The sequence below is a fragment of the Prionailurus bengalensis genome, chromosome A1, assembly GCF_016509475.1.
Source record: "Prionailurus bengalensis isolate Pbe53 chromosome A1, Fcat_Pben_1.1_paternal_pri, whole genome shotgun sequence".
In the NCBI taxonomy this organism is placed as follows: domain Eukaryota; kingdom Metazoa; phylum Chordata; class Mammalia; order Carnivora; family Felidae; genus Prionailurus; species Prionailurus bengalensis.
The window spans coordinates 204,932,521-204,951,973 of NC_057343.1; positions in this window are offsets into that span (position 1 = coordinate 204,932,521).

Below are 19,453 nucleotides of genomic sequence, written 5' to 3' on the forward strand. Positions count from 1 at the left end.
CCATTCTGTAGCAGTGTAAACTTAAAAAAGTTACCCCACTTAAGATAAAAATGAATGAACAAAAAAAAACTTGAATAATTCCTAATGTTGGGAAAGATCATATTTGTTAACTGTTTTGTGTAATGACTGGTAAGCAATAAGTACTCAATACATGTTGGTTTTTTGCCCTCTCGTTGGTCAATTGTTAATATTTATGAAACATGTCCCAATGTGCTAAAATAATGACTGGGTCAAAATCTCTACGTTACTCAGGAGGTTACTTCAACACACAGATTCCAGGTTTAACTTATGATTCTTCCTTTCTTCAAATCTTTTTCTGACCATTGAGTAGATCATCACTGTATATTAAAATCAGCTTCTCCAGCACTGTTGATGACTGGGCTCTGGGCCAGCTTGTGAGGAAGTACTGTGGTTTTGAAGTACGATTTTCTCACCTGAATAAAACGGGCTTTCTGAGGCACTGGAGCAAAGGAGGCACAGATAATATGAAAAGAACGTAAGCATGGACATGGCTTTCTTCAGATACAGAGGTGACACTGTCTGTGGAAAGTTTGGTTTGAGAACAAGAGGGATCGACGTTTTAAAATATTCACTTGGAAGGAAGAATAAACACTATGAGCGCAAGGGTTTCTAGAGAAATTATAGAGGTTTTCGTTTAGCAATGTTTTAGCAGTATTTCAGCTTCCCTCTCCCTCCCAACTAATACAAGCCTCACTTTCATAGAAAGTGAAAGTGACAACTATTCAGCCCACAGTAAATAGTAAATACAAAAAAACACAGCAAGATTATTTTTCATATTCTCCACTGTACGGCCATCTACCTTCTGTTACATTTTTAATCCTTTTGCAAATAGTTTGGGAAATGAGGGAAGGTATGCCTATCTACCACCTTTGTTTCCCAGCTTTCAGCATCCCGAATACTAATGGGAGGTACACTGCCCAAATGCTCTTTGCAGGACCGAGGCACTCATTCCCTGGGTGCTAAAGGCAAGTTGCATGCTCCCCCTGCCGCCTGCTGTGGCAGTCACATCAATGCAGGTATTAAAGCCTTGCCCCCTTGCTCAATTGGGAATAAAGCTCATCCCTTATTTGACGGGTCATCCCCGTGGGATCAGCTGAGACATCTCTTGTGACTTCATCTCAGATCAACTTTTTTCGCTCTGCCTACAGCTGTTTACTTCACCTCTCACAGGTGTTCGTTCCAAAAGCACTCCCCCATAAACTTCCTACATGCAAACCTCCGTCACAGAGTCCATTTCTCTTGGAACTAGATTGAAGACAGCCTGTAAGTGTAGTTTGCTTGTTTTTAAGGTAGGGACTATTTGACAAAACTGTAGCAAAATGACTACCCCTTCTTCTGAACGATGGTTGCCTCAGTTTTAACTTAAACAACATGTGAGTTTAATAAGTCCACCAGAGAAACCTAAGGATGCACAACACTTCCTAGGAATAAATTGATGCGGGAAGCAGCAATGTTTAGGACTAGCATGGAGAGAGCCAGTAGCATAAGAGATTGGGAATGGGTTTGCCAATCCAGTTGCAGGATATGAACTAGAGGTCAATGGGCAATAAGCTAAGTGCAAAACCATACAAGGGCAAAATGGCAATTGTCTAAAAGTCTTTCCTTTTTATTTTTTGACAGAACCCGCAGAGAGAAGTTATGGTAGATGCGGTTCTATTGTGGAAAGCCTAAGGATTAAAAAAGTATACTCAGGCATTTTAATCTTTTTTAAATGTTTATTTAGAGAGAGAGACAGACAGAACGTGAGCAGGGCAAGGGTGGGAGGAGAATAGAGAGAGAGACACAGAATCGGAAGCAGGCTCCAGGCTCTGAGCTGTCAGCACAGAGCCCCACGTGGGGCTTGAACCCACGAATCAGGAGATCATGACCTGAGCCGAAGTCAGATGCTTAACCGACTGAACTACCCGGTGCCCCAAAAGTATACTCAAGACATTTTAAAAGGAATATTCCCAAATGTTTCTTTACAGGAAAAAAAAGTCAGTATAAAATGAGACATGTGTAAGTATATCAACTTCACTGTAAGAGGGTTCATTTCAGTTTACCAGGAGTCCAGAAAGCCAAGGATGCTATTCTCAAAACTACGAAAAGTTCCAGAGCAGCCCCTCCAAACAGTTTCTGGAACCTAAGTATTTGTATTTTTCTAAAGAAAATCACTGATAACAATTTGCTATTATTTTTTTTTCCCAATGTGCTATGTTGAAATTCCATTACTGAGAGCCTCAGACATCATTATCCAGGACAATTCCCTATTATTATGTTGGAAATGGAACTTAATTTTAGGTTTTCAATTCCAAGTCCTAAGCGGGAACTAAATGTCACAGAACAAAATGTCACGCAATGAGATCGGATACTAAAATATGTGACAGTAACCAGATGTTTCCCTAACAATTACCACATAGCAAAGGCCAGTCAAAGAAATGAGGTACAGTGTTTCTCACAAGTCAGAGGGCCTCCACATTGTTATGTGACGCTGGTATTTGCCAGTTTATATTCTGGTGAGCATACTCTAGATGCCTCTGAAGAAACACAGAACACAAAACACGATTATTTCTATGAAAGAAATTACTTAAAGAATTCTCAAACAGGGCAGTATCAACAAGATCCAGGTTCTCATTAAAATATAAAGCAGACAGAAAAAGGTCCCTAATCACTCGACTAAATCCTTATCACCATCATCTCTGCCTTAACACCCTCCTGTTAACTACTTTACCATTTGTGAGGCATGACAAGAGGCAAAAAGAAATAGGATTTAGGAGACAGATGTTCAGCTCAGAGATGAAGAAGCAAAATGAGAGCGGACCAAAGAACAAGAACATGCTGCCTTCCACCTTGGATGCTATTTATGACCAGATCCCTGAGTCTCAGTCCTTGGACTGGTTCCTCAACATTAACCAAAACCTGCAAGTTTCAGGGAGCAAGTGATTTGTTTTTAGGACTGATATCGCTGTAGCCTCTTGATAAACAGTTTTAATACTGTGGTAAAATGGTGGCCAATAGTGAAACCAAAGATGAAAAGCAGAAACATTCTTCAAGCCCAATAGAGATAGATACCCAAACTTGCATGAGACAAGGGTAAATATTAATTTAGTGGATTTATTACTTTAATGGATTAAAAAATATTTCAAAAACTCAAGTCAGAAATGGAATATAGGGAATACACAGCCTTCTGATGTGAGAACAAACTTAGATTAAAACAAATTTTAGGGGCGCCTGGGTGGCGCAGTCGGTTGAGCGTCCGACTTCAGCCAGGTCACGATCTCGTGGTCCGCGAGTTCGAGCCCCGCGTCAGGCTCTGGGCTGATGGCTCAGAGCCTGGAGCCTGTTTCCGATTCTGTGTGTCCCTCTCTCTCTGCCCCTCCCCTGTTCATGCTCTGTCTCTCTCTGTCCCAAAAATAAAATAAAACGTTGAAAAAAAAAATTAAAAAAAAAAAAAACAAATTTTAGAGATAGTTATATGGTATAACAATTTGATCCAAGAAAACATAAAATATATTTAATTCACCTTACATGTGCAATGTTTCTTTTCTGGAGGTTCTAAAGTATTATATGAACTAGTATATTTGTATTAACACGTATAAGTTTAATGTAGGATAGGACAACAATTTGGGAGGTGTTTAAGTTCTAAAATGTATCCTTGAACCTTTTAAAAACTTCACTCCTCATTATATCTAAGATCTCCCTGGGCAGCTAAAACACAATATACAATATGTTGGGTTCTTAAAAAAATATTGAGTTTGTTAATAAATCTTAAAATATAAAGGTATATAGTATTCCTCTTTTTCCACTTTCACAAAAATAATGAGGTCTTTATGCTCATAATTGCTGTCTTCAGCAGACGTGGTTATGCAAAACACAAGAAAACAGGTGGCTCCATCAATCTGGAAAGAAACGCCAACATCCATCTCTCTATGATTTAGTTCAAGACTTAACTTGGCATATTTAATTGCTACATGGCATTCCATCTTAAGAAAATAACATTATTCATTTATTCATCTATCTTCAAATGGATACACATCTAGTTTGTTTCTAAATTTTTATAGCCAGCGATACAGTAAAACATCTCATGCAAGTCCCTTGGGGTACAAAGTCAAAAGGCCTCTTCAGTGTGTAATTAGAGATGGACTCTAGGGTTTTATCACCTTTGAACTTTCCCATATATTGTCAAGTTGCTCTCCAAAAGAAAAAAAAATTAATTTTAACATGGTTTGTGTTTTCATGTCATTTTAAAGAAATTCTTCCCCATCTTAATGTTATAAAATTTTTCTTATAAGATTTTTTCTAAAAGTTCTGAAGATTTCTTTCCTATTTTGATTTTCAATTCATGTGAAATTTATTTTTGTTATGTGTGGAATATGGATACAAGTTTATTCTTTTCAACATAGACAGCCAGTGGTTTCCCTGCTTACTTTTAGGTCCAACCTTAGCATATATATAGGATAACCATATATTTTTGTTCATAGAAAGCAAAATGCTTTTGAAATTAAAGGTGTGATTGTTAATAATTATGCTCAGACAAGCATAAGCAAAAATTGTCCCATGCAAACTGGGACATAGAGTCATTTCGCTCATAAATCAAATTCAAATATGTGTGTGGTTCTATTTTTTGACTATTTGGTTTCCTCTGTTAAAGCTTAGATGCCTGCAGCTGCAACACACAATTTTAGTGATGAGTTTATAATGCCAGATAGCGGGGCACCTGGGTGGCTCAGTCGGTTAAGTGTCCGACTTCGGTTCAGGTCATGATCTCACGGTTTGTGGGTTCAAGCCCTGTGTCGGGCTCTGTGCTGACAACTCAGAGCCCAGAGTCTCCTTCAGATTCTGTGTTTCCCTCTCTCTCTGTCCCTCCCCTGCTCACGATCTCTCTCTCAAAAATGAATAAATGTTAAAAAATTAAAAATATACATATAATGCCAGATAATTTCAGGCCAGTTTTAACAAAATTTTAAGAACCATGGGATCTTGCAGTAGAAAACTTTTTCATATAAAGTTCAGATGGGAAATAATATTTGCAGCTCATAACACTAAGAAAGATTAATATGCAGAACATATCGAGAACTACAAACCTCTACTAAAATAAAGAGATCACTTCACATCCATCAAATTAGGAAAAATTAGAAATTCTGACAACACTAAGTGCTGGAGAAGATTTGGTAAAATGGAAAATCGTAGGTACTGCAGGGGTCTTGTCAAACAGAGAGGGAAAAAGAAGAACAATCTACCCAGCTTCTTCGTCAAAAATGTTCCAAAATGCTCCACAGCCCTTTTGATTTTACATAAGTTTTCAAATCAACTCATCTTACTCCTCTGCAAATTGTTTTGCTTCATCTGAGTAGCTGTTCTGCTCTCAGCTGGCCACATCACAGCCCGCTTGCCTAGGAGAGTACCAGTGAATTTAAATTATCGATAATGTTGCTCTTTTGCACCAAGGGATACATGTGCTTTAATACACTAAGGGATAAACATGCCATAGACTGTAGAGTGCCAAGACAGCCTTAGTAGAAAAATGCCAGAGGAACTGTGATGTGAGTGAGAGAGTTCAGTTGCCTCAAGTTGCCCTCTAGCATCATGATGGTCATTATTTTTTAAACTCTTATACTTGGATATGCTTACAGATTTGACATACCGTTGTAAAAAAATAATAGATCAAGATTCTGAATCCTTTAGCTAATTCCCCTCAATGGTAACATCTTGTGAAACTACTACAGTAGCACAACCAGGATATTGGGAGGAAGATCAACATATTGAACATTTTTTTAAGTTTACGTATTTACTTTGAGAGAGAGTGCAAGCTTGAGCCACTGAGGAGTGGGAGAGAGAGAGGGAGAGAAAATTCCAAGCAGGCTCCGCATTGTCAGCCTAGAGCCCGACATGGGGCTCGAACTCATGAACTGCGAGATCATGACCTGAGCTGAGATTAAGAGTCAGACGCTTATCCAACACTGCCACCCAGACGCCCCCATATAGAACATTTTCATTACCACGAGCACCCCTTATATTGCCCTTTTATAGCCGCACCTACTTCCCTCTCACTCCCTTGCTCTTAACATCTGGCAACCATTAATCTGTTTTCTATTTCTACAGTTTTGTCATTTCGAGAATGTTATATAATGAAATCATAAAGCATGTAACCTTTTGAAAGTAAAAGCAAGACGAGGGGAGGGAAGGAAAAGAGAAAAAGGAGGCATCATTTTGGGATTCTGCCTGAATTGTTAAAAATGCATAGTCTAATTAGGGGAATTTTTTTTTCCCTCTCAATTATCTGCTTCTCTTGTTTCAGCAAGCTTTCCACCTCTTCTTGTGTATTTAGGTTTCCTCCTTTTTCATTGCATCCCTGCCAATGTTCTGACAAATCTGGCAAAGGGAAGAGTCTGAAATTCTAAACTCATGTGGCAGAGCCCTTCCAGCGGCACTACGAATTTATGGTAGAACAGCAACCGTGTCAATGAATGAACCTGCTTATTACTGGTTCTTTCACATGCCAGCCTGTGCTCCAGACTCAGTAACTGGGGAGTTCTTTCTTGCTAACACTCTGAACATGCCTTTTACTATTTTCCTCCACGTTCACTCACCTCCAACACACTGTTCTCACTGCTTCTCAAATACACAGGTATGAGGGCACCTCAGGAGCTTTGTGCTTGCTGGTCCTCCTTTGTGAGACTCTTCCCCCACGGCACCTAATGGCTTCCTCGCCCATTTCAATCAGGTCTCTGCCTAAAGATCACTTTTCATAAAGGCCTTTCCTAACTATTCTACATAAAATATTTTTGTACATGGATTCATTTTTATGCATGGCACTTAATACAATCCAACGTACTGAGTATTGGTGTATTCTCCGCTGGCATTTAAGGTCTGAAAGAACTGATTCTTTCTGTTCACTATTATATCCCCAGAACTTAGACTATTTCCTGACAGGTAGTTAGCAAGGAAATATTTGTTGAGCAAATGAATAAGTAAATGATAGAAGGAATTTTCACCCCCTTAGGATGCTTGTACATCCCTAGTGATCAAGCATGGGGAGATCTTACTGCTGCATATTTTTTAAGGTAGGAATTCAGAGAACAAGTTTGAAGACAATCACAGAATTATTGGCAAAACAAAGAATAGAACCCAAGCTTCAGGATCCAAAGTTTGAATCAATCTCTTCCATGAATTCTGACAATTCTCTACTTCTACATTATTATCTAAATTTTATTATCTGAAATTCTTCCATCTGTTCAACCCACTAGAAATTTCATACACAGAAGTTTTTTAATGCAAAATTTATAGCGGAAGTTGGCTTCCTCAAATCAGGTCTAAATTACCCCAGGAATAAGCCTTTCCCCAAAGTACTTTGGCATTTCCTCTCCTGGCTGCAGTCAGATTCCAGAAGCCAAAAGGTGTTCTAAAGTGAAAAGTAACAGGAAGGAAAAATTAACCAAACTCTTGAAGCTTCCAAAACTATTGGCGTCAAGTTGCATTTGCATTTTGATGTGGATCAATCATGAAAGAAGGGGAAGGGTTATTATTCAGTCTGATCACTCAAGTTTGAGATAAATTTTTGGTTAAGCTCTACTTGGGAGTTTCTTTGTTTAAATCCCTCCTGTTTCTTGCTGACAGTTCACTTTTAACTAGGTTCTCCTTCATGTATATTTAGATAATTTTCTTAACGGGAGCCAGAACACATTTAACATAATCAGGATGGACCTAATTAAATGGGGGACAGATGTCGATCTTTCCATAATACGTGGAAGAGTTGTAAGATTTCTTTTTAATTGAGCATGAAATATGCAACAGATTTGTTGTCACCTATGCAGAATTACAGGTTCAATAAATATATATGATAGTGTACACATTCATACACAACAGTTTTCAAAGATAGAGGAAAATAAAAAATAAACACTTGTAGAAAATATTTTACATGTAGTTGTTATGCAGTTTAGCCTAAAACCAAACTTACCAAGTTTGAGAAAGAACTACCTTCCACTCCCTTCAGTAATATGAAAGTATACTGTACCATGATGATAATCATTAGCATTTCTTGCCCCTTCTCATTATTGCCCCCCTACATGCCCAAGGTAAAATAACAACACATTTTGTCATAAACCATTTCATAGGCTTGTTAAAGAACTAGCCTCAACAATCTTAGTATGGTGGAGAGAATATTAATATTGGTGTCTGACAGGGGCACCTGGGTGGCTCAGTTGGTTAAGCGTATGACTTTGGCTCAGGTTATGATCTCACGGTTGGTGGGTTCGAGCCCTGCGTCAGGCTCTGTGCTGACAGCTCAGAGCCTGGAGCCTGCTTCGGATTCTGTGTCTCCCTCTCTCTTTGTCCCTCCCCTGCTTGTACTCTCTCTCTCTCTCAAAAATAAATAATGAACGTTTTTTAAAAAAATGTTGGAGTCTGACACAACCTGCATTCAAATTCTGGCTTACTCATTTAGCCGAATTTAAAGGAACTTTACTTACGATAAAATAGGGATTAGAATTCTCCCCTCAAAGGTTAGTATAAAAACCTGCAACAGTGCATGCAGAGCTCCTAGGGCAGCTCCTGGGTTACAGAAAATGTTCAATAAATGCAAAACCAATTGAATTCTAAGAAGAAAGCCTTAAAGATTCTTACTGATATTTGTTTCAAATAAAAAACTGACTTGCCTCCTAAATTTTTCAGATACCTGATATAACATTAGTATTGGAAGGGACTTAGAGATCAACCAGTTCAACCCACTCATTTCGGAGATGATGAAACAGAGACCCCAAGAAGTTAAGCGATGGAAGAGACAAGACTTCAGGTAGCCTGGCTTCAGAGTGATGACCAAAAACATCACTAAAAAAATGAAATTCACAATTCCATGACTGATCACTTCAATTTTCCTGTTGTTTTTCCTCCCATCTCTTTCCATATGGATATTTCTTCTCATGTGCTGGAATTACAGCCTAAATACAATTTTATAGCTTTTTTTTTTAAGCTTATGATTTAAAAAGTAAAGGAAGAAGGAGAGTTGAAGAAACACAGAAAAAGAATATCCCATTTGGGGAATTACTGTTATTTGATGGTCTCAAATTCTGGATGGCCAATTGTCTTCACACCTATACTCACTCGGTTAGAATTTTCTTTTTCTCCCTATCCAAGTAAATGACCACTGTGACTTAATACCATGGTCCTCAACCAGGGATACAGTGGAGAGGAAAATCATATGTATGCAATGACAGTGTAAAAGCTTCTTTGTTAATTCTTCATCTCTTCATGCTGCATCGATAATCAATAGATTATTAATTCATAGGATTTCAAAAGTGGAATGAAGAAGCCACAAAATTATCTGTGTCCTACATGAAAATTTTTCTTGTATAGTTTAAGTGAAAAAGTAAAACAGAAACTATACTCTCTTCAAGTCTAACAGATGCATGGACACTGTTGACCTCCTGTGGTCCTTTTGTCCAAGAGCCACGATCACTCACTAGGTGAGATGTCCTAAGGGAAGAGGAAGAGGGACAGAGAGGCCCTCAAGATTTGTTTGCTTTTGGCAGGTTAGCGTATAAGGGAATTGACGTGTGGCCAGCAAAGCAGATTTATTAGGTTATGCGAGCCAGGTTTTTTAAATTTTATTTTTGTTTTTGTTTGTTTGAGAAAGCACAAGAGCAGAGGAGATGCAGAACGAGAGGGAGGCAGAGAGTCCACAGTGGGCTCTGCACTGACAGCAGAACACCGACGTGGGGCTCAAACTCACAGACTGAGATCGTGACCTGAGATGATGTCAGACGCTTAACCGACTGAGCCATCCAGGCGCCCCTGTAAGAGCCAGTTTTTTGGGGGTTTTTTGGGGTTTTTTTTTCAACGTTTATTTATTTTTGGGACAGAGAGAGACAGAGCATGAACGGGGGAGGGGCAGAGAGAGAGGGAGACACAAAATCGGAAACAGGCTCCCGGCCCTGAGCCATCAGCCCAGAGCCTGACATAGGGCTCGAACTCACGGACCACGAGATCATGACCTGAGCCGAAGTCGGACGCTTAACCCACTGAGCCACCCAGGCGCCCCTGTAAGAGCCAGTTTTAATTCAACTGGCCCTAACAAGATAATGAGATGGACAACTGTTTTATGTTTTAAATGACTTTAAAACATTTCTATAAATATTCAGAATAAAGATAACATTAATAGAAGCACAAGAAAACAACTGTAATACAATAGAATTGGCACTTCTATTCCAAGAAGCTTTAGCTTCATCACAAAGTTCAAAACAGTAACTGAGTGGGGCGCCTGGGTGGCTCAGTCGGTTAAGCGGCCGACTTCGGCTCAGGTCATGATCTGGCAGTCCGTGGGTTCAAGCCCTGCGTCAGGTTCTGTGCTGACAGCTCAGAGCCTGGAGCCTGTTTCAGATTCTGTGTCTCCCTCTTTCTCTGACCCTCCCCTGTTCATGCTCTCTCTCTCTGTCTCAAAAATAAATAAACGTTAAAAAAAAAAAAACAGTAACTGAGCAACCCCATCTGATACAGCAATACTGCATGTAGTTGTTGAAAATATAAACGATCTATTTCTCCTAAGTAAAATTTTATCAATGAGCTTGAAAGTAAAGCTTTTCTAAAAAATACACACTCTTATGTGGTAAGAGTAATTTGAAAATAAAGGCTTGGAAATATTTCTATCGTTATGATTTTATATTGAAAATTATATATATTACCTAAAAAAATCTCAAATATCTGTGCCTATGCACAAACATGTGCATACATATACAGACCCACACACTGTGAATTATTTTTCCTAATTCCATTTTCATAGCTTTGCCCCTAAAACAATCCTCCTCTTTATATTTTGTTTAAAATTTGAAGATACAGTGCTCGCTTCGGCAGCACATATACTAAAATGTGAAGATACAGAGCAAACAAAGTGTTCTTCCTTTACATAACCTCATTATAAGGCTTTAAGGGTTTTATAATAAAGTGAATTTCAGTTAAAATACAATTCTATTAAAAAAATGTGAGTACTTGTACATATTCTAGGCACTTTGCTAAAGGCTGTGAGGTTGTAAAAAATCAAGGACTAATTATCTCTATCTGCGATGGCAGCAACATAAAAGGAATCATGGACAAGTAGATAAATAATCTCGCACAAAATATAATGTGATAATATAATAAATACATATTATAGAAAAGACTGGGTAAATGCTGGGTCATGGAGAAAAAGTATTCAAATTTGGCCGTTCAAAACAGGGTAAGATTTTAACAGGTGATTTTAGGTGGAGAGAAAGAGGAGAAGCACAAAGCCAAATGAATAGTACCATTAAGGCGAGGAGAAGGGAACCAAGGGAAAAGGGTGTTGGGATAATCAATATCTGCTTTTTCATCATAGCTTTATCACATATGGATATACTACTAAGCAACTTACTATTTAGTTTAACTTACTTTTGAACTTCATGTGAAAGAAACCAACTGTATGTATTTTGTTATTTTTTTAAATTTTTTTTAACGTTTATTTATTTTTGAGACAGAGAGAGAGCATGAATGAGAGAGGGTCAGAGAGAGGGAGACACAGAATCTGAAACAGGCTCCAGGCTCTGAGCTGTAAGCACAGAGCCCAACGCGGGGCTCGAACTCACGGACCGCGAGATCATGACCTGAGCCGAAGTCGGCCGCTTAACCGACTGAGCCACCCAGGCGCCCCTGTATTTTGTTATTTTACCCAAATTTGGGTTTGAGACTCATCCATGTTGAAAAACTGGCTGTAGTTAGTTCATATTTTTTTGCCATTTTATAAAGATGTAACTATTCTAGTATTAAAGAATCTAGGTTTTGTTTGATTATTTTTTTTAGTTTTTGCTGGTGTAACACGTCTTCAAGGATGTGCACACACCTAGTAGCAAAATTGCTGGTATGTGCGCATTTATTACTTTACACGGTAATATGAAATGGTTTTTCACAGCAATGGTAATAGTTACACTTCCATGACGTTCCCATCCCAACAATTCCTTACCAACACATTGTATTTTTAGAACTTTAAAAAAATAGTTTAGTGACCTGGTGGTGTGAAATGGTAACTCACTGCTACCATTAATAATCATGAAAATAAAAGTTATCAATAAAGATGAGTATTTCATATGTTTATAGGTCATTCTTGGCATAAGGTATGTCCCCAGTAATGGTTTCTTAAATTAATGAAGAATAATAATCAAACAGCACCACGTGAATTCTATCAAATCATGAATAGTGGCATAGTAAGATCCTACTGTTTTTATGAGGGTACCAAGGATTTTGAAAACAAAACCAATGGTATTTGGAAAATGTCGCTACATATCTTTTAGAGTTGTGGTCGGTTCTGTAGAAACAAAGCAGAATGGTATGTTTCTTATTTAACTCTAATTTTTCTTATCATTTGCACTGGATCTACAAGAATATTTGCTTCTAATTAGAGTAATGCTCAGATAACATTGGCTTGCCCTTTAATTTCCCAAACTGTTTGATAGGCAGTTTAAAATTAGATTTACTAACCATTATTTAACAGATCTGTAGTTACAGATCACAGGAATATTTAAAAATCATGACCACAAATCAGTTGTAATTGCTGGCTCAATATCCACTATAGAAGTGCCCCTAATGTTTTGTTAAGTTAAACATAGGTTCCAGCCATGGAGAACTTACTTCAGGTTTCTGAATGTGCCTGACCTTTGTGCCTCAAGGTTTTTAAATGTGCAGTTCTTTCTGTTATTAATTCTTCCATCAGTTTCTGGGTCCACGGTTTCCTTAGACTCTATGTATCAAAAATTTATATTTTCAATATTGACATTAACCCACTGTGGCAGATGCTTACAATCATTTCCTCCTTCCCTTTTTTACACAATTATATTTTACTTTATCACCTTTCCTCATTATTCTTTGAACAGAGAAAAATCATGTAGAAAGCTATTATTTTAAAGTAATATTTTTCAAATAATCTTTATATATTTTTATAATATCCACACAGTCCAAGAACCTAATGGATATTTTTCTTATTAAAGACATATGTTACAATAAAATTAATGGTACAGTCTTGGAATCTTTTGTTTGTTCTTACACCTTTAACATTTGTGAGTGGTTGTATTTTTGCCACTATAAATTTTATATATATTTTTTGGATGGCTATTTTTATAAATATATGTTAACTATTTGAGTTAATCCCATCTGGGATTTTCTGCCACACTTAATATATATAGTTTAAATAAGAAAGAAAGAATGTTTAATTCACCATTCCAATAAAGGTAATAAAAATAAATAATTTCCAGAAAAGAAATAAAAGAATCAAGTCAACAGAATCATGTAGACACCAAATTAAGTATTTTTACTTATGCAAGTATGATCATATCATTCTATATAAGAAAATGAAGCTTCCCTTCTGAGGCCAGAGGTGAGCCCTTCCCCTCCATAAAATGCAGAGCGTAAGGTTATTTCTTAGAACTTCCCGTTTTGTTTTGGTTTTCTATTTGCTTCCTCTTGAAATGGTGTGCCATTTCCCAGGTTTTAGACATTATTATACATTTATGACTATAGCATTTAATATTAGAAATACACTATTTTGGAAGGGTTTGTATGTACATTTTTTTTCAACTTTATTCTCTAAGCATTTTTCTAGACAGTAAAGATCAGTTCTGCACACTGGAGACAAAAATGTTTCAATTTCCATCCTCTTACTCTCAACATTCAAATTCTTCCCCTAGATCATAAGGAAGGCTAGAAAACATCTGGGTTCTTTATCGCCTGCCCTCCTTTTGCAGAGATCTTCCTGTTACTTCCAGGAATTATTGAGGTTGCTCTCTCTAAGACACTAGTCATTCCATATAAGGAGGTGAACTAGCATTTCATTTCTGTTTCAAGAACATCAAGGTTTACCCTCAGCCCCCACACCCGCCGCCAAGCTCCTTCCATGGTGAATAACTTAGGTGTTTTCAAAACACGGTATGTTATCCCAGGAGTAAAGAGACATTAGAAGGAAACAGAGAGTAGATATATAGCTCTCCCTTGCCTGGAGTACTTAATGTGAGGTGGGGATGTATTGCATTGAAGGTTCTGCAAATTGACCATCCTCATATCCTCTTTTCAAAATACTAGTCTATTTGATATCTTCCTTATGTTAAATATAATAAAACAATCTTTTTAGTCTGATTCCAGCCAAGTTTTTCATTTTTTAATGTTTTATATTTCACCCGAAATTACTAAATATTACTAATTAAAGTTAGATATGGATTTATTGATTTTATTTAACACAATGCGTACAGATACTGAAGAAGAAACAATATCCTTTGTAGTTTCTCATGTTAGGTCAATACATCTTGTTAAAGAAAGTGTTTTGTTACTTCATCATGTGACCTTCCTTTGTGTGCGTGTGAATTAAAGCAACTTGCACACACATGCATACGGAAGCAAATCCTATTAGTTGGAGAAACCTAATCTTCTGCATGTTCTATAATAATTCCTGCTGAAGTAATTTAATTACTTTTAAATATTTCTTGGATTTTTAAGATTTTATTATGCTGGTGTTTTTCCAATTCTGTAAGGAATTATGAATTTTATTATTTCAAGTTACCAAAAAACTCTGGTGGTTAGCAAATAATTTTGTGTTTTTGTGTTTGTATTGGACAGCACTCTCAGCACAGATGAGTGGTCTATAAATGAATTCAGAAACCTAACTATAAGCCATCCCGTTATAACTTGGGCGTGCGAATCCCAGGGGAAAAAATGATTCAGCTGCATCTCAATAGCTTATAGAATAATTAGGACCCTTAGGTGTGGAATTTCACCTCATCAATTCCATTCACTAGTTAGAATTCCAACATGTTATTTTTCTTGTGACCTGTCTCACGCTGTGCTATGCGGTGAATACAGTACAGTGCACCTCTGACCAATAATTAAGACAACTTGCTATTGGGGGAAGTGTCAATGGAGCCCCTACTGTGGATTTGACAGTAAGCATTTTTGTCTGATGATTAAGCACTTCTCTTTTAAGAGTTTCTCCAACCATTCCTATTTAGGAATATGCCTAAGTAACCCATTTCTATTTCCTGAAATTGATCTAAGTGACACAAAGATTGGTAGGACTGAGAGCAGCAAATTGAGAACCTACGGTCTCATCCAAGCCACTAGTTTTTGTTTTGTTTTGCTTTTTAGACATTTAACCCTAGCAAGGGTAATGCCATGAAAGAAGTGCATGACAATTTTTTTTAAGTTTATTTATTTATTTTGAGAGCGAGTCGGGGAGGAGCAGAGGGAGAGAGAGAATCCCAAGCAGGCTTCGCACTGTCAGCACAGAGCTCAGTGTGGGGCTCCAACTCACAAACCATGAGATCATGACCTGAGCCTAAGTCGACCCTTAACCAACTGAGTCACCGAGTGCCCTGACAATTTATTTAAATGGAACTATCGGTCTTGCTGGGAACAAAAGGAAGGGAGACAAAATTTATACACGTGAAACGGAAAATTAAAAAGTGAATCAGGTCTCAGCCTAATGTTGACATCCCAACTAGAATGTAAATGACATTGGCAACAGGGACCTTGGCTGTCTTATTTAGCTCCATCCTCAGGGTCTAAGACACTGCCTGGTACACAGTAACAATGAACTTTATAGTCTGGACTGTTTCTGACCATCATCTTGATCGTGAATGTGACAGCACGCGAAAAAAGGAGAGTTCATTAGAGTTGGCACACACGAAAAGCACTTCCTCCTCGGAGCAAACAGGATCTCAACAATCAAGTGCATCTTTAGTTCTTACAGAGTTGTTAACTAAGAACTAATGAACATCTGTCGTGATTGATAAAGAACTCGCCTCGTCGTGATTGATAAAGAACTCGCCTCGACCATATTTCACTGACTTTGAAATCCTTCACCACATTTGAAAACCATTTCTTTTTCTACCAGCAGTACTCCTACTGTTGTGCTATCAATAATGCTTAGGTAACTTTTAACATGCTTATTCTTGAAATATTTCCCCTCATGGACTTCCTATACACAAAAATTCAACTGTTTCCATTTAATATTTTTGAATTCCATTATCACAGTATAAATATGAATGAGACACAGTTCATTCCTCAAGGACTTCAAAATCCAGTATGCTTAAAATAGAAATCCCATTCTGAATAATAAATGCAACACTAGGAAGCAGAGAAACCAGATATTATTGGGGACCAACTGTGTTCTAAGCTTAGGATCAGGCAATATTCTTTGGCTTTCCACGATCTTGCAAGTTAGGTTATATAATATGTAATGTTTAATGCTATATCTGAGGATTCTATGTTCATGGACATAGAATATCTTCCAAACCAAACCAAGAACTTGTACTCCTGGGATCCACACTTCATTGAGCTGAATACACTGTACTACAACTTGTACTTCTGAAATCCAAACTCCACCCTACTGATTACCCCATAGTGTGTTGCTTCTTCCATTTGTCTCTTTGCTATTCCTCCTCCTCTGATTCCCTGGCATATCCTCTGGCACGAGGTGAAAGATATTAATAATTACCCAAGCTTACATCTTCTTTTTTTTAATTTTTTAACATTTATTTATTATTGAGAGACAGAGAGACACAGAGCGTGAGCAGGGGAGGGCCAGAGAGAGGGAGACACAGAATCGGAAGCAGGCTCCAGTCTCTGAGTTGTCACCACAGAGCCCAATGTGGGGCTCGAACTCACAAACTGTGAGATCATGACCTGAGCTGAAGTCGGTCGCCCAACCAACTGAGCCACCCAGGAGCCCTTGAGCTTACATATTCTTTGGTAAGATGTTTCTAACGTCCTAAAATTTCTTCTCAGTATCAATGAAACCATATAATTTGATATAGTGACCTCATATTGTGTGTTTTAATAAATGCAAAATTGGTATTGTGTTATGGGAAATCTAAGGCACAACTCGAGAGGATTCAAACGCTGTTTTACTAAAGATGTAAAGAACTCAACAAGAATATCTTCCCATGGCTATCACAAGGCTTTGGGGGGTTTAGATACATTCCCTTTGGCCAAATAAGACCTTTCAGTCTAAAGTCTAGTATCAAAGTGATATTTTCATTTAAATCTGCTAAATGGTTCAAATACTTAAATTCATCTGTAAAAACACATAAGGACTTACATATATTTCTATTGGTTTTATCTGAATCGGGATCACCAGATTGCAGGTTTTTAATAAGGCACTCTGCTAACTAGACCCCCAAACTTAAATTGTGAGTTCAAAACAAACTTGTAAAAACTAATAGATGCCATTTATGTGCCCTAAGTCTTGCCTCCGATTTTATAAAGTTCTTTTTCCAATGGCATCATTCATATAAAAGAAGTATGTTTGTTTTAAGTTTTTCCCTCTCCTCTCCACATTTGTGGTAACATTTCACTCTTAGTTATTAATATTAGAATACAGAAAGTGTTCTCTGAGCAATGGTGTGGCTACTGTGGCTGGAAAAACAGGAGAATCTGCTTACAAAGAATTAGCCACCAAAGCAAATAAACTGGTTTTGAACTATACAAGCTGCCCACAAAATGTTTCTGGGCGTTTTGACCCTGTTTTTTCCTTTGAGTAAACAGAATTCAAGGACATGAACACCAACCATTGCTGACAAAAAGTTCTTAAACTTCACTTACTGAATTCTCACTTTCTCTTGTTTCTGAAATGATGCTACCCCTCTGGAGGGCAACCGCCTTTAAAATCAATCTCACTTTCTTCCAGCTCAAGTACATTTTAAAGTTATTTTGACAGGACAGCAGGAAGTAACATATCCTTTAATCTTCTTGGCAACATTTCATATTTTAAAAGCTTTACATATTTAATTTGGCATTCTTATCTGAAAGAAAAAAGTGGGGAAAAAAATTGTGCATGACATTCAAAGCCATAGAACGGTGACAGGCCATGCGACACTGTCTTCTGTATAGGTACCCTCTCAGACAGCAGATTGAAAAGGTAAGCTTACTTGTGTGTACAGAGAACTAATTGGAGTATTTTACTGCCTCTGACTGAAGATTTTATTTCTCTGGGCTGACTAGTTCTTAGAAATAATTCCATATAATCTTATATCACTTTGCTTCCTATGCAGCTAAGCATCTTGGTTCAGTGTCTAACATGCACTAGCTTTGAAGAATATATGAGACAAATATTTGAACAAATGAATAATGTATATAGAGAAATATTTAGGGAAAACTAAAAATCATATCATTATGGAATATATAATGGCCCTCTAAAATAACTATTTAACCATCAAATGGGTCGCTTTTAGTGTGTCTACATTATACTGATGTAGAAATACCAGATGTTTTTACTTAGTTCATGGAGGTGGCCTGAAAATAATTATTTCCTCTTTTGAGGGCCTTGCAGACATGTGGCAGAAAAAAAATTTTCAATGCCTTATAGCTCTGGTGGAGGCACATATAATGGTACATCTATCATCAAGGGAGCTAGGAAGAAACACCTTGGCAGCTTATGAACATAGCACTGTCATATTATATAAGGTGCCCTGTAAAGCCCAGGCTGAAAAATCTATATTAAAGAGATAGGAACCTACCATGTTTCAAGTCAATGATTTGAAGAAAATTTAACATTTAAGTTAAAAGCAAATAAAAGCTGAACTATCACCAGACCACATTTTGCTTCACTTGCAAGTTATTATCTATTAACAGGTTCATCCTGTAGGCAATTCAGAAAGACAGACATTTTTTATGAAATGCACAGTGACATGCTGGGTTCCAAGATATCTGAAGGTCTTTTCAACTGTCACCAACAGGCTTCCTGTTCAGGAAATCTTTTCATTTTTGTCCCTTCCTTATAACTTATTAAGCATATGTTTTTGGGTGATGAGATGCCATGATGCAGATCACATGCCTTTTTCTGTCCACAAATTATTTGAACTCAGCCAAATATATTTCAGATCTGTTGTTGAAAACAACAGTTCTTGTCAATCTGTGTTGGATATAACAACTGCAGAGTTGTGACAGCATCATCGGAGATTTGAAATGACACCAAGAATGAGTTGAACCATGGGAAGTCCCAAACAATGAATAAATTATTTTCTTTGAAGGGCTCTGAAAATCCAAGTCAAATCCTGACCAAGCTTCTTAATGACACCCTATACATAGAAAAATAAGCTAACTTTACTAAATTATAAGTGACCAGTCATTAAATTCCTCTCTAGATTTTGGTTCAATTTCAAATTGCTCATTACCAGTATGTAGCAATACAAATTCTTTTTATATTTTGACCTAGTATCCTCTGACCTTGCTAAAGTCAATTTTTAAGTCTAATAACTTTTTTGTAGGTTCTGTGCATACTCTTCATAGACAATCATCTCATCTATTAATACAGTAAGTTTTATTCCTTTCTCTCCAATCTCTATGGCATCTATTTATTGCACTGGTTATGACCTCCAGCAAAGCGTCAAATAGTAGTGAGATGAGAGGGAGCATACTTCCCCCTTTGCCAATCTTAAGGGTTAAAGAATTCAGCCTTTCACAAAGAAGT